At 42.5% G+C, this 15,239-nt stretch overlaps 1 protein-coding gene across 1 annotated transcript in view; it reads left to right on the top strand.

Moving 5' to 3' along the window:
• The first annotated feature begins 396 nt into the window (after positions 1-396).
• The window catches only part of KANK1 (KN motif and ankyrin repeat domains 1), a 119,986-nt gene continuing 105,143 nt past the window's right edge, over positions 397-15,239 (top strand). The window contains exon 1 of the mRNA XM_027634693.1: positions 397-467. The gene's annotated coding sequence lies outside the window, so the exon portion shown is untranslated. The remainder of the gene's footprint in view (positions 468-15,239) is intronic.

Below are 15,239 nucleotides of genomic sequence, written 5' to 3' on the forward strand. Positions count from 1 at the left end.
TTGCTTGGTTGGTTTGTTTGTTTGTTTTAGCAGAGTGCTTCAATGGATGATGACTCACATATTGGAATTTGACTTTTCACTCCAATTAGCCACAGATACACCAAGACGCATCTGCCATTCTGCAGTAGATAACTTCAGTGTGCATTGTTTACATTCAGATACCAAACCAGGGTGAAAATCAGGCTGTTCATTCATTGGGACATGTCATGTAGCTGAGTGTGAGTGCACATCCCTTCAGGCTCCATTAGCATGAGTTAACTTTGTAATTGGGTTTCTGGGGCAAATAGGGACAGGAAGCAGAAGTAATTTGGCAGGCAAGGCTTAGCTTTTTTTTCTGGGTGGTGTAGGTGCACAAGAGAGCAGAAGTAAAAGATGGTTGCAGAATGGCTGGAGAAACCCTAGCAAAGTGGAAGACAGTTGTGTAAACTTCATGTGGATATTATGGAATATCATGGAGCTATACCAAGGTGGGATTTTACAGCTATATTAAAGCACGATTTCTGTAGCTCCCATGCTTCTCTTGCTGCTCTGTTTTTCAGCTTGCTGTCTGTCTGGCAGTAGCACCGTGTTTTGTAGAGTCTAGCAACCAAAAATGAGTTTGCTGAATGAAAAGCAGTTGTCACTGAAACTGCTTAACTGTGAAGGTTAAAGAACTGTAAGTTTTGAAGTTGTTCTTAAACTCTGTTCATAATCTCTAGTTTTCCACGACCAAACCAAAAGGGGGGAAAAAATCCAGCCCAAACTGTAAATTGTCAGCGTCTTGGGCAGGGGAGTCAGTTGTTTTTGTTTTGTTTTTTTTTAGGGCATTGAGAGTCATATGGCTCTTTTCAGGTGTTCAGTCTGGATTTCATGCCTAGGCTTCGCAAACGAAGATTTGGGAGTCTGGATTTACATGAGTGTGATTAGAATTAAGCTGCTTTATGGTATTTTTTTTAAAACCACACTTAACATTTTTCAATAAATAACTTCACTTTTAAAACAATAGCCTTTATCTCAGACTAATCTTAAGATTTAAGCTAAAAATCTCTTCTTGTATTGCTTTTTCCAAGTCTTAAGATTCCATAAAGGTCCATTCCTTCCTGACATGTGGGGCTAAACTTGTTCTTAAACTTTTAACTTTCTGGTTGTTTTTTTTATTTTCCCCTAATGATAAACTCCTGAAGGGTTTTCCTTCCTCGGATGAATGTCAGTCTTACTCTGGCATCCTGGCCATTTTCTCAATGTGTATTCTACCAGCAGTCTGCTCAGACTGCTTTCACTGCATGGCAAGTCGGTAACATTCACAGATGATATAAAATCACCTTCGGGAAAACTAAGATCGAATCTCTCTGAAACCTGGAGATGCTGGAAACGATGTAGGCATGATTAGCTGCAGTTTATGTGTCATCAGCATCGTTTAACCGGGCTGACAAACTTGATGCATACTTACCACTTTTTTCTTGTGGTGCTACTTTACTCATGATTTTTTTACCAGTAGACAAGGGCTCTGCTGCGTGCCTGTGAGTGGAGTGAGAGTTGCCTTAGTCTTGATCCTGATCCCATCTGTGATTTATCACTGTCTTTGTCTCCTTTGTGTTTTTCTTGCAGTTTCTCACCCTGTCACTGTTGGTGCTTGTGCCCGCTGTCATGTTTTTAGGAAATGTTTCGAGATCACATCAACGAAAGTACTAGTGGCTGCCGGGAGCCTTCTCACTAGGGAAATTTAAGGAAAACAAACCCTTCTTTGTGTCGGTGCACACATCATGACTGTCACGAGTTATGCGGTAGGCGTGCTAAGGAGATGCAGTCGGTGCTCACTCCAGCCAGATCCGACGGTGGGAGGTGCCCACCGGCTGCTGGCATGAGCCCCTTCTGGGTAGCTGCTTCTCCAGCCAGATAGGCAGTGCTCAGTGGTTGGACGAGGACCGAGGGATCAAGAAAATGTGGTAGAAATAAAATTGAGTTCTTCATAAAAATAAGCAGGTGACTGAATGTTTTGGATGTTGTAAGGGATTGCTGGTTTTGGCTGAAGCAGAGTCAAGAGGGTTTCAGGTCTCTTATCTGTAGCAACTCCATTTTATGTTAGCCTGGGGGAGGAAAAGGTTTGTTCTTGTGCAGCTGAATATTAAATCTCTGGCTCAGGAAGTGTTAAGTGTATCTGTTTATTACTCTTAATGCTGGTATGTTTTTCATGTCAGCAACTAGCCAAAAACTGGAGAGGTTTATGCAGTTTTTTTCAGCTGGTAGAAATTAATGACACACAGATTTATTGCAAAGCTACATGTGAAATTTTGTTTCCGCCAGCATAGGGTGAGTGGGACAAAAAGGGACCCTTGCTGGTTTGCAGCCTGTAGTTGAGCCTTGTGACCCCTCCACAGGGAGCCCTATAATTCTGCAGCAACCCCAGCTGCCTCTTGGTCTTTGTGTTGTTTCCCTAGTACCCACTCCCATCCCTCTCTCCCGGGCAGCAAAGCCCCCTGGCCCTCAGTCCACATTGCTCACATTCCCAAGCTCTGTGTGCACACCCCTGAGGCAGCTAAGCTGGTCCTCTGCTCTGGCTAGGAAATGGCTGTTGTGAAGCAGCCTGCCTGCTCCTGTCCTCCCTTCATACCCATCAGAGCTCCTGCTGCCCACATACCTCAGATTCCCGAGCTGCGTTTTATTTGGGGTGGTGTTTTGCTTTGGAGGCTGTTACTGCTTGGTAAAGAGATTTCCTTGTAGCTACATCTTCATGGAAGGGCAGTGATTTATATGCCCTGGTTTAACACATTTGGTGCCCGTTCTAGGTAGTTCAAGGTCTGTTTGGTGACTGCAGCAGGTGAGTGAGATGGCAGATGCATGCACCAGTGAGGAGAGTGCAGTCGGGGGCCAGTGGTTTGGCTGTGCACGGACTGAAGGAAAGCAGTGGAGTCCTGGAGGAGGCTCCATAGGAGCTGATGTCTGTGACTGTTGTGTAGGGAGGAAGTTTCATTGTAATTTTGCTTAAAAGACTTTTCCCCCCTCACCTCTTCCTCTAAGCAACTTGCTAATTTGCATCACAAGAGTGAGCTGGGGTTGTCTCCTTACTGTGTAGCAGAAAATATCATCTCTTCAGCTCTTTGGGGGACAATGAGACAATTTATGGGTTGCTTTATGCATACTGCTGCATTCAAGTGCAACTATAAATATTGTTTTACCATAATGTCCAGTTATGGCCATTCTTGCATCAATGCTGAGAGAGTCTCATTGCAAGGAGGAGACCTGGCTGGCCTGTGATACTGTTGTTGTTGTGTAGAAGAACCAGCTGGGTATGTAAGGCACATCCAGTCTTTAGAAACAGTGGGCTGATACTCTCCATTTCTTACTAAAGCTCTGCCAGAGATTCTTTGAGCAAATAAAAAATAGCAATAATGTATTTATACACAGCTAGGAGTACAGTACTGCTGCTACTAACAATTTTCTGTCATCCAACAGCCATTTTGTATCTATATTAAAGCTTAGTCAAATTGACTTTGGTGGAGCTGGAGCATCTCATTACTTTGATTTCAGTGCAGAAGTTGTCAAGCTACAAAGCTGTTCTGATATTCCTGCCTGGAGTTTCTGTAAATAGGTGTGTAACCAGTGTATATATACCGTAGGTCAGAGGCAGTAGTTACTCTGTTATGTGCCTTTTCTCTCTCCTTTGTATAAATCTCTGGACCTTTACCTAAAACCCAGAGTAGTACAGAGACTACAAAAGGGACCAGAGCTAAGGGATGGAGTCTGTGTTCTGCATTGCCTCAAGATTCATGTTTCTGTGCTGTGTTGCAAAATTGTCATGTTTAATGCTCTTGCTCTGAACGGAAAGCCTCTTGTGGCTGGCTGAACTTTGGAAAAGCAGTAGGTTCAAGGAGGAACATTTTCCTTCCTTCCCCAGGTAAAATCTTCTATACTGATGCTTGAATGCTTACGTTCGGCTGTCTTTGCCCTCTCAAAATCCAACTGTTTTTCTTTGCCAAAAATTAGGTAAGCTCCAGATAAAACTTCACATGTAATGAGTTATCTAATTCCTTTAAGAACTGTGTTCTCTCTCAGTGAATTACTCACATAAAAGCACTTGCTAAACCATGTCTAGACTGCAAAGACCTGGATTTGACTGAATCTAATTAAAGCAATGGTGGCTTTCAGGTGCGGATTTAACTGCAGTATGTTATCCTGTCTTTTGCTAGAAAGAGATTGACCTTAGCTGAGGTGGGTTTGACTTGCATGCAGAGGTAAATTGAAGTCACATACCTGAAATGGTACTTCCTCCCACCTGTTTATCCTGCCCCATGTAGAGCATCATCTGCCCACAGAAGGATGGCTCAGCAGCTCATGGAGATGTGGGTTTCAGCATAGTCTGAGAAAAATTGAAATCAACTTCCTGCTGGTTTTGGAGAGTTAGTTGAATAATTTTGAGAGTTACCAAGAAGTTTCTGACTGCACTGGAGAGATAGGAGGCTTAAAATATCGCTTCTAGAAAGACTGGTTTTGATACTGGAGGTTAAACATGCTCGGTGCACACAGCTCTAACTGGTCCATGCTGGCCAGCCACCCTCATGACTAGGCTTATGAGTTCATTGTCCCATCTGTGCCCATCGCCTCATCTTGACTACTTAAGCCAGGGTGATGACCAGCTGCCTATTGATTAAGAGGGATTAGAGGAGGCCTGGATGTCTAACACAGCTGGTTTCTCCATCTCTGAATAAGCTGCTGGATTGGAAGTTGCAGGGTTGTCCGTGGATCCCTCCTGGGAGATATTCAGGGTAGGTTTTACTGCAGTATGAAGAAGCACAATGTAGCTCCAGGCTTCTGGTAGTTTTACCTCGCGGCCTTGAACATTTGCCCAGACACGTCTGTGAAGCATCTTGGCTGTTCTCATGCTTTTGCTATTCCTCCGTCTCGGCTCTCTGGACTCCTTTTATTTCCTGTAACTTTTCTATCTAGTGCACACTTTGTTCACTGTCCATCAAGTTGTGCCTGTTCCTCTTCTTTCACCCTGCCCCTGAATGCTTGCTCTGTTTATTCAAAGTCTCTAAGACAATACAGAAAAGGGGGGGCAACAAGAAGAAAATGGAAGAAATAAAAGGGAGAAGTGAAAGAGCTGTCTCTGACAGAATTCAGGCTCCTCTGTCTAATCTGACAAGTAAAACTTTTTCTTGAGAAACTGTCCTTTGCTTTACATTTTCAGCCTGTCATCAAATTTCTACCAGTTTTAAACTGCAGGAGCAGAAGTAATGAGCCAATAGTGCAATTCCTTTTCTCCTCACTGCAAGTGTGTGTGTGTGTGTGTGTGTGTGTGTAAACACACAGCTGCCTCTCACTGTAACAGCAGTAGTGTGTGACTACCATGACTTTTCAGACTGCTGCAGTCTTACAAGATGTTCTAGTTTGGAAATGGAAAAAGAATACTGGACTATTCTTGGTACAAAGTTCAAGGCTCAGCATTGCAAAGAACATTTATGTGTGGCTAATAAAAGATACACATACTACTTCATGGCAGTGCGCAGAGAGGAAATTTTTCCTGGCAAGTAATGTTGGCCTGACCTTGTCTTGTCCGTAGGTGTCTTGAGAACTTGCATTTTTGTCATCTTCTTAGCAAGAGAACAGAATCCAAAGTGGGATAAACCACATAAGGGCCAGGGATCATAACACAAATACTCAGAGGTACCACAGTTGCTTTAGTGAGTACTCCCTAGCCTCAATTGTTTGCAGCTGGGTAGTGGGGGCTGTGGACTAGCCCCCTTGCTGCCCTCTCCTCTGGCCATGGGCTGTGACCAGCTGTGCCTGTGGCACAAAACATGTGCTTGCTCTGCAAGCTGCTCTCTTAAGCTCTTCCTGCTTTCTGCAGGAATCTGGTGTTTTCTTAGCTGTGAATGCTCCTCCAGCCTGAGTTATGCATGATTTTTTGAACTGACCTTTTGATTTCCCTTCACTATTAACGTGCTAATTGAGAGCTTGTTGTTACAGGGCATATGTTCCGGGTGAAAAATAGCCCCAAATTGTGTTGTACATTCCTGTATTATGTTTCGTTACTGTGGAAAGAAGGCTGTTGTGCTGCATGACTGGTTTATAATTCCTCTTGGATGGCCCAATCGGGACCGAAGTTGGATGAAGTGAATGGTGGCTGGTGCTGATGTTGAAGATGGAGTTACAGGCAAAGAGGCTCCAAATTATCTTTCTTACCATGAAAAAAGGGATAGTCTTCATTTGCTAGACTGAGATGCTGAGCTTTTCTCTGATCTAGAAAATCTCCACTAGCTGCATCCATTTCCTCAATAGTTTCTTGAAAATTTAATTTTAAATCATGGCTGTTTGTGGTTTTTTTGTGTGTGGTTTTTTGTTTGTTTGTTTTCCATAAGGGAGAAAACCTTGCTTACTTTTGTCTTGCTGTCTATCGGAAGTGACAGAAATTGCATCAGAGCCCGAATGGGGTTTTTTTGTAGACGAGTTTGTCTTCCTTGTGGCTCTGGCATTCATCAGTTCTGTTCCTGATAGAAATTGCAGGTCATTGAGATATTTTAACTCCTGACCTAATACCATGTGAGTGTTTTCTCTGCTCTTGCCCAGTTTGCTCAATTCCCTGTTTGGTCAGCAGCTGGGAGCTGCTGGGAGCTTGGCTGGAGATGGGCTGGTCTTGGCTCCAGGTCACACACAGAGCTGGCTTGTTGCTTGTTGCTGGTATTAGCTTGTCTGCCGGCCAGTGTGACTGGCGGGCTGAGCAGAAGGCTGCAAAGTTAAAATGCTGTCAATGCTCTCAGCCCACGCGCAGGGCTGGGTGACAGAGGGAAAGTGTGACGTGAGTGAACACCTCATACTGGGGAAGCAAAGCCGGCTGAGCCTGCGGTCGTCATACCTGTGTTTCCTTACGTTTGCTGAAGTGTAATTGTAAACAGCTGTTTCCTATTTTCTTTGTAGATCTTTCTTTGATGTTCCTTTTAACCCGGATTTTTCCTTCAGCTTGCCAGTTACTTATAACTCCTAATTCCAGTTTAATGACTTTTTTGTGTCTGGGGATTGTACATTATTTGCATCACAACAGAGCCCCATGAAAGGCTTGGAGTAATGTCAGCTCTGGATCTGGTGTTAGGCAGTTCAAAGTGCCGAGCATGAGTTTTGTCAAGTTGGTCCCTTTGTGCTCCAAAGTGTAAAGGCACTGATCTCGTTGGAAATAGGCAGGTGGCAGGTCAAGCAGCACATCTGAGAGTTGCCTGAAAAGTAATAGGTTTGTCATAAGGAGAACTTTCAGGAGTTCTATTTTACGACATCTCTAGTAAAAATAAACTAATAAACATCAAGAGATCAAGAGCATCTCAAGGGTTAGTCAGTCCCCTCTTTTTCATTTTGTGTGTTATGGCCTATCGATTTAATGGGATTGTAGAATCAATTTCTCAAAGGCTGGTGATAAAACACATCAGTTAAAAAGAGAGTGAGATTGAAGCTTGGAAGGAACCACATAGTTCTGTGGACTGTTTCTTTCAACACTTTGAATTAATATTTTCTCTAATTAAGAGTTCATCATACTAGAACTATGTAGCAAAATATGTTTCTAATCTGCTTCCCCCCAAACTGCGTTTCTTTTTAATTGCCAAGTGCTCTATTTGCCAGTAGAAGTACAGGGAAATATCGATATATCTGTACTGAGAATATTTGAAGAATAATGTCGAAGTCTCCTAACATCAGGATTATTTTTAAGGTACGAGTGTGTGAATGCTTCATTTTAAGCAGGAGGAAAGGAGGTCTGCTTTCACTTTTCCCAACTACTGTCTCAGATCTCTGTTAAGCTCACTTCTTGTTTTCCTCACTCAGCTCAGGCTCAAAGGTTGCAAATGGGTCATTGCGTTTTGAAATCTTTCTATTCAATTTCTAAGCATCCTTTGGAGAGCAAAGCAAAAAAACCCCATCTCTAGCTCACAACATCCCCAGCTGTAGTACATCCAACAAGGTTTGCAATACTTCAGTACTGTCAAAGTAGTGCAGCTACTTGCTTTCTGTTGGTGAGTTTTGATGGATCCCTGTTCTTTCAGCTTGCTTCAGATAGGTAGCAAGAGCAGGAATCACCTCTCCAGAAGGAATTTCTCACATGCTGTGAATGCAAAGGGACCATTTGGTCTCCTCCCACCATCTAAATCTTTCTTCTTGGCTGTATGGGATTTAGTGCCAGCTCACAACACAAGTGTGACAGCTGGTTGGTGTCCAAAGTCCTTTGTATTGTTCCATCTTTAACTGGGAAATGTTTTATCAGAGGATCAAAATGCTCTTGGGTGAATTAACTTTTTTTTTTTTGCCAAACTGTTGTTTGATACATGTGTAAATATTGTCTAATATTTATAGGAAGTACCAGTACTCCTGGCACAGGAGTGATTTTTGGCTATCACCCAAACAATACTGGGGTTTACACTGCTAATTTCACAGAGTAGCCTGCATGGACTGTTAGAAATCACATCTGGAAATAAGATTAGATGTGCCAGTAAGTTGCATGCAGATAGACAGGTGAAGGTCTCCTAGCTTGTCTCATGATACAACTCTGAAAGCAGCAAACGAGTTTCCATTGTCAACTGTGACTTGTCTCTTTACCTTCTCTTCTGCTTCTGTTTCTGAAAGACAGTCACATGTCACTTGGCACTGCCCTGGCCTTTGGAGACTTTGTGAAGCTATGGAGGTGTGACATCACTCCTGCTCCTCTGCGAATTGCAGGGTTTATGAGTGTTCCTTGTGCAAAAATGCAGTAAAGGAAGACCCCTTGAGCAGGACTTTGCAAAAACAGAAGCTGTGAACACTGCAGTATTTTATTGGAAATGCCACACTGTGGGAGTAGAATGAGAGAAGGGGTGAGATCCTATGCCTGGGATTACTTTGTTCCCTGGGAACAAAGTCCCTGCTCTTGGGACAGGTTGTGTGCATGCCAGTGGAGGTGTCAGTGCTGGTGGGAGAAGCATGAGCTGCAAGCAGAAATGGAGGTGGTCTTCAGCTCAAGGCTGTGTGCTGAGAGGAAATAAAGCTGAATAAGGTTGTGTTGGTGCCTGGGGAAAAGGTGGGAGTGGGGATGTCAGGTTGCAAGGCAGTGAGGTACTGCCTGGGTAACACCACTTTTCAGACTTTTCAGCAGCTGTTACTGGAAAACTCTTGGGGGGTGATGCCTTTTGTCCATACCAGCACATAGCTTTGGATGGCTGTTCAAGAGAGCAGTCCCATTATGAAAGATAGACACCTTCTCTTCAATATTTAGGAATAGGTTGATTTTTTTTTTCTATAGAAATTGAATTTGGGTGAAATAGACCTAAAACTGAAGTATGCTGTTTTTCCCTGGTCTCTGATTTGAAGTATCATGTTTGTCAGTTGCCTTGAAGTAATTCCCCTCCACGTACAAGCACACACACACTCTCTGGGCAGGAGGCCCCGGCCCCACTCTCCAGAAACAAATGGATGATACACTGCATGGTGGTTCAGCTGCCGGTATCTATGAGGTATCTGCACGTACCATCCTGACACCTCTTCTTCTCATCTTATGCATGGAAATCTGGGATGGCAGCGCTGTTCTGCTGCCTGCAGTGCCCTTGGGGATGTGAAAGGCTTGTGCTGCAGGACTGTGTAGTTGCAAGAAGGTGGGGTTTGTCCTCTGGAGAGGGGGAGAGAAAATTGCTCGTACATGGTGAACTCTGGGCTATTGAGTTAGTATTTGTCTGATACACCTGAGGGCAAAATCATAAGAAATGCATGGTGTCAGGATGCCTGACAGATGTGAGAAGAGTTGGACTGAGGCACGAAGAAAAGACTTGAAGTGAGATGTTAATCAGTAACAAACTGAGTCATCCTGCAACAGCTTGCAATGCCAAGTAGAGATATACACAGTATAAAAGGAAGGAATGTGCACAAGTGTGTTTATTCCAAGTAGGAGAGGACTCTTCCTAACTCTTACACTCAAAACCAGGGCATTTGATTGCTTTTGAAAAGAAATAATAGAGATCAGTAGGAAACGTGTCCCTATACCTTTTGTTCTGTCATGTTCTCCAGATCTGACAGCCTTGGTGTGAAATGCCTGGTAATCACCCAGAGGGTAGCTGTGTTGTTCCTCCTTACCCCAGTCTGGGTCCTGGCCACCAGCATTCCTGATCCAGCCTGCTGCACCTTCAGGGTCCTTTAGCTGACCTCTTACTGGTTACCTGTCCAAAGAAGGGCTTGAAGCCAGTCAGTTTGTCAGAGAGAGGAGCTGGTACAGGGGAACTCATTAACCTACAATGGTGTATCCTGCAGTGGAGCATTTCTGCATTAAAAGGAAAGAACCCAAAATAAATAGTATTCCTATTGTTTGCCTAGCACAAAATCTGGTTTAAGAAAATATCTCGTCGTTGACATTTTCATTCCCCTGCTGTTGGCTCTGAATTACACACCTGAGACTGAACTGCAGGTGTCTTCAGGTTCAAATGAAGTAAAACGTGCTTGCTTCTCAGATTTCAGTGAAATTTGTGTACTGTGGTAAGGCCAGAAACTATAACCCTTTTTTTTCAGGGTAAGATAGGTGGCTGAGATTGCTGTGTGAGTCAGTAGAAAGAAAAGGATGGGGACAAAGGGATGATAAATTGCTGTGAGAAAACACAGCTGGCTAGGCTGCACATCGCCTGTGCTTTGAGCAAGCACTCTGTATACCCAGAGGGTGATAACACAGAAAAAAAATCCTTTCCATTGCCTGTGTTTATCCACTTGGCCTGTTGCCCACTTGCACTTATGCAGTTGTGAAGAGGTGGTCTTGATGCTCCTGCTTCACCCCAGGTAGTAGCAGTAGTGAAGAGAAATAGTGCTAGGAGCATTTAAATGTAACTGGAAAAGGATGGTGAGATTAGAGCTACTTTGGGTATGGCACAAGGTTATAGCCTGTCCTACCTCATCCAAAAAAAACCACAATCAAAATATTAATTTAAATAACTCCATGGGGTTTGTCCCAGCTAAAATGAGGGACATCTCAGTCTTAAATAAAGTGAGAAGAAGGAAAATATTTTGGATTATTGAGTCTTTGCTCATGCAGGAGGATTGTTCTTCAAATTTTTAATGACTGTGGTGTCTCTCTGGCACTCCAAAAGGCTACAGCTGAGCTTCAGATGTTTCAGATGATATTTAACTTTGGGGCTGTATCTGCCTAATGACAGCTGGGAGTTTTGACTCTTACTATTGAGTGTTGTTTCTACTGTGATAGTACTAACAGTGCAGCCTTGATATGCAAACAAACTATTGCTAGTTGCAGAATGCTGGAGGTCCTCAGTGCTAAAAGTGTGCTGACTCTCTTTTTGTTGAGTCCATTGGTGTTTTTCCATTATTATTCTATCTGACTCATCTCTTGTTTTAGTGCTATATCCAAGGAGCTTTTTATAGCCTTTGATCCAAGATAACTGAGCACCTAAGACAACAGTCTTGCTTCCTTTAGCTGCCCATGTCTTAAATTGGCATGTCACTTGCAATTGCACTCTGGTTCTGCCCTTATGGCAAGGCACCTCTATGCTGTTCCAACTTGTTCAGAAATAGTTCATTTCAGGGAAGCTTGTTCAACTAAGAGATGATACAAAAACTCTTCCTCGTGTAAAGTTACACTTTTGAAAGCATCTATGCCTGTGGTGTGCTGACCTCCCATCAAAATCACTGTGCATGGTAAGTTGGTGCTCTGAAAACTAATCAAGCAAGAGTGATGTTGCTTTTCATTCACCTTTTCTCACTGCTCATAGGGAAAATCATCTTGTGAGATGATTTAGTCTCTAAATGGCGTTTTTCAAAACAATCGAAGCTTCTCTTTTAATGCTGTCAAGTGTATTCCTACATGAGCAGATACTTTGCAGCTAGAAGCTTTGCCTGGGTGAGGAGGAATTAATTAGCAGCCCTCTTGCTAGATGGTGTCCTCTTTCAGTCTTCTCGGATTGCAAAGGTTAAGAATGAAGAGGAAAAAAACCCTTCTGATTATCTCTTTTCATGACTTGATGCTGGCCAACCTGAGACAGTTTATACCAAGCATGCTGAGTAGGGTTCAGTTAAATTTTCCACCAACCAGAGCCTTTGCAAAGCTGAGCTGTTGCCATTCTCACCTCGCACACCTCTCCTACCTATGCTGCCCTTCCCCTGGAGCAGTCCTTGTTACTCACTGCTGAGAAGTGCTGGCGAAGGAGAGCATGGCTGCTGTGGTATGAAGGGCAAGTAGCAGCACTGTCACTGCAGGCTGCAGCTTTGCTTGTGCTCATGAGATTTCACGAGGGATTTACTGTGATGTGGCCCAAGGGCTTAAAAACCCAACACTTTTTCTCCAAACTCTCCCTCTCTCTGCTTAGCATTTCACTGTCAGAGCAAGAAGTAGCCTTTCCCTTGGCTTCATTTCGTTCACTAATAATTGCTCTAAGAAAACAAGTCTTTAATTCATTACTGCTTTGATAGGGTCTGGATATTTGTTGAGAATAAAACATGAAAATGAATCTAAATTTTTTTCTACCTGCAGAGTAAAAATTAAATACCTGCAGTTGCCTTCAGAAAAACAACTTTTAATTTATGGTTATGTATAAGCTGTTGCATGGCAGTCTTTGAGTGTATCTACATGTCCCCCTTTTACCTCCCTAAAACTTGTTGGCCCTATTGTTAGAGAAAGGTTTTGCTGATAGTACAGATATATTAGCTTTGTAGCAGGACATGCACAAGCTGCTACTCTTGACCCCTAAGGTTTTTGTGGAAGGTCACAATGAAGAGGCTGGAATCCCTGCCTTAATTACGTTGAAGCAGAATGTCCATGCTGGTTTTCCCAAAAGATTAAAAGAATGATACTGCATTGCTTTGAAATGTGATCTCAGAGCATCCAGCTCTCAGGACAGCTTCTCTCATGTTTAACACATGCATGGATTTTGTGAATTTTTAAATGTAATTACTACTCATTGGAATAAAATGTGAAGGGTAGTTTATCACACTGGTCGTCTTCTATTGTCTTTGTCTTTCTTGCCAGAAGCTTTAGGTGCTCTCCTGTGGTGCAGCAGTGAAGCAGAAGACTTTGTTTCCCTGGTTTTATGGAGGGAATATTTTAAGGTAGCTAAGCTACACCTATTATGCAGTTACTGTAATATGCAGGAAGGTACAGCTCTACAGGTTTGAAAAATAAACACGCAAAGAATTGCTCAGTGGTTAGGCTTGATAGACTGCAAAAATGCCTACCTGCAAGACTGCAGTTAAACAGAAGGCCCTGGTGTTGCTGTTCTAGGACTTTGTGGAAAGCATGCTAGAGAGAACTGTGTGCCTTTCCCTCCTTATATATAGATTGGCTCACACAGCAAGTAGATTCTTGCCTCCAATCCAGCTATGCTGTGAAATGTGGTATCAAAGTATCTGCTGCATGGTGAGCAACTGGTTTATTAATTGTGGGCCTTTGCATGGTCAACACAGCTTTTGTGTCTTCTTAAATTCTGAATGTCAAGAGCACTTCCATACTGGACTGTATCTCCAGGGCAAAGCTGAACATACCTGTTTTCTCTGCTGTTTTCCCCCAGAGCAGTCTAGTCTCCAACTATTCTGGAAATAGTCTCTTTTTAATAATGATACAAGGCTCACTCTTTCTCAGAAGTTCAGAACTGATAAGGAAGATTGGAAAACTTGTTTGTGCACCTGAATTAACCCTCCTCCCTTTCACTCCAAACCCTTGTGTACATATAGACAAATTACAGATGACAACAGTTTTTGGATGGAAGCCCACAATAATACCATTTTCTTTTTGTCACTGTTGATGAAACAGTGTCATGAAGATGCTGCAGGGCAGAAAGGGGGAGGTATTCGAGGTTCTCCTGGGCACTCCAGATGTTTATGTAATATGCCTAAGCTTGCAGTGGAATACAAACTATTTATGAAAGGCCCCTAGGTCTGTCCGCGGATAAGCTATTTGTCTAGGTTTTCTGAGCAGAGCAGAAAAAAGAGCTTAACTGACAAGCCCTAATTAGCTCTGTGCTCTAGCAGCTCTTTCCCAGGAAAATGACTTGAGGAAGGCTGTTACCAAACCACTAAACTGAAATTTAAAACTCTAACATTGACTTTTCCCTTCTTTTGTGTTTATTGGAATAGCAAATACTGAAATGGACTGGAGAAATTCCTGCTTTTACACAGTGGCAATTAAATTATTCCAACCAGGATTTGATGCAGACTTGGATCTTTACTCTGTTTCCTCTCTTTTCACCACAAGCTACTTTTGTTTGACTTAAAGCATTTTCATCACATTGCTCAGACATTCTGAATAGATATTTTAAGTAGGGCTTAAGACAGTTGCTCTGTCACCTTTTAATTCTTTTTTAGGTTATGTGGAAGAAGGAAAGAACATTCAAAATAAAGCTATCTGCAGTTTTCACAAGTATGTATGAAAGAGTGCAGGGATTAAACTCTGCATAAACCATTATTTGCAAAACCAGATTTAAAACTCACAAAAAAATTCTTCAGCAAGTTCTGTTTATATGGTCATAATAATTTGACAATGACCAATTTTCATATCTTGAGATTTCAAATACATGTGGAAAATAGTCCCTGAAGTATTACCTTCTTTCTACATGGTCACTGTGGCAACTTGTGTTCCCTGAGATACATAGTTTTCCTGCTTAAAGGGAAAACACAGGTCATTGAAACTACAAAATCTAACTTAGGGAACTACCTCTCAATATTCTGTGTGCATTGTTATGAATTCCAAAGTTTTTGAAGTATATAAAGAAGGGCAAGAAATACAGGCAGCTGGGCTACTTGAAAAACAGCAGAAGAATGATTCTAGAATTGTTCATGTGTCTCTGCTGGAGCAGTGTTCCAGATGCATGCATTGTTCCTAGTGCATGAGGAATCAGCTGAAATAAATACCTTGTATTACATATGTGTTTGTACAAAGCACCAAGAATGAAATGAGCTGAATCAAGAATGCTGGAATTTCCATCATAGACAGGGGATACTTGGGTTAGTTGCCCAGAACAGCAACATACAGATGCTGGTATAAAAATAAGTTCGGGGCAACTGGGATCTCAACAGCTATAGATACTATTGCATCTCACTTGTCAGGAGTGCAGCTAGGTCTTGGTTTTGAGGAATATGAAAACTTAATATTACAGAAGACTGGAGTTTGACATGTGTATGCAGTTCTCTTGTTTGAACTGCATTTTCTCTCTCTGAAGAAAAAAGCTGCATTTTTATGTTGTCTTCTAACCTTAACTATTCTGAAAGTTTTGTGTATTTCACTAGGTTTCACCTCTGAATACTGGATTGTGGTATTTCACTTATCTTCT

The sequence above is a fragment of the Corapipo altera genome, unplaced genomic scaffold (genome assembly GCF_003945725.1).
Source record: "Corapipo altera isolate COAL_440 unplaced genomic scaffold, ASM394572v1 61411, whole genome shotgun sequence".
Taxonomy (NCBI): domain Eukaryota; kingdom Metazoa; phylum Chordata; class Aves; order Passeriformes; family Pipridae; genus Corapipo; species Corapipo altera.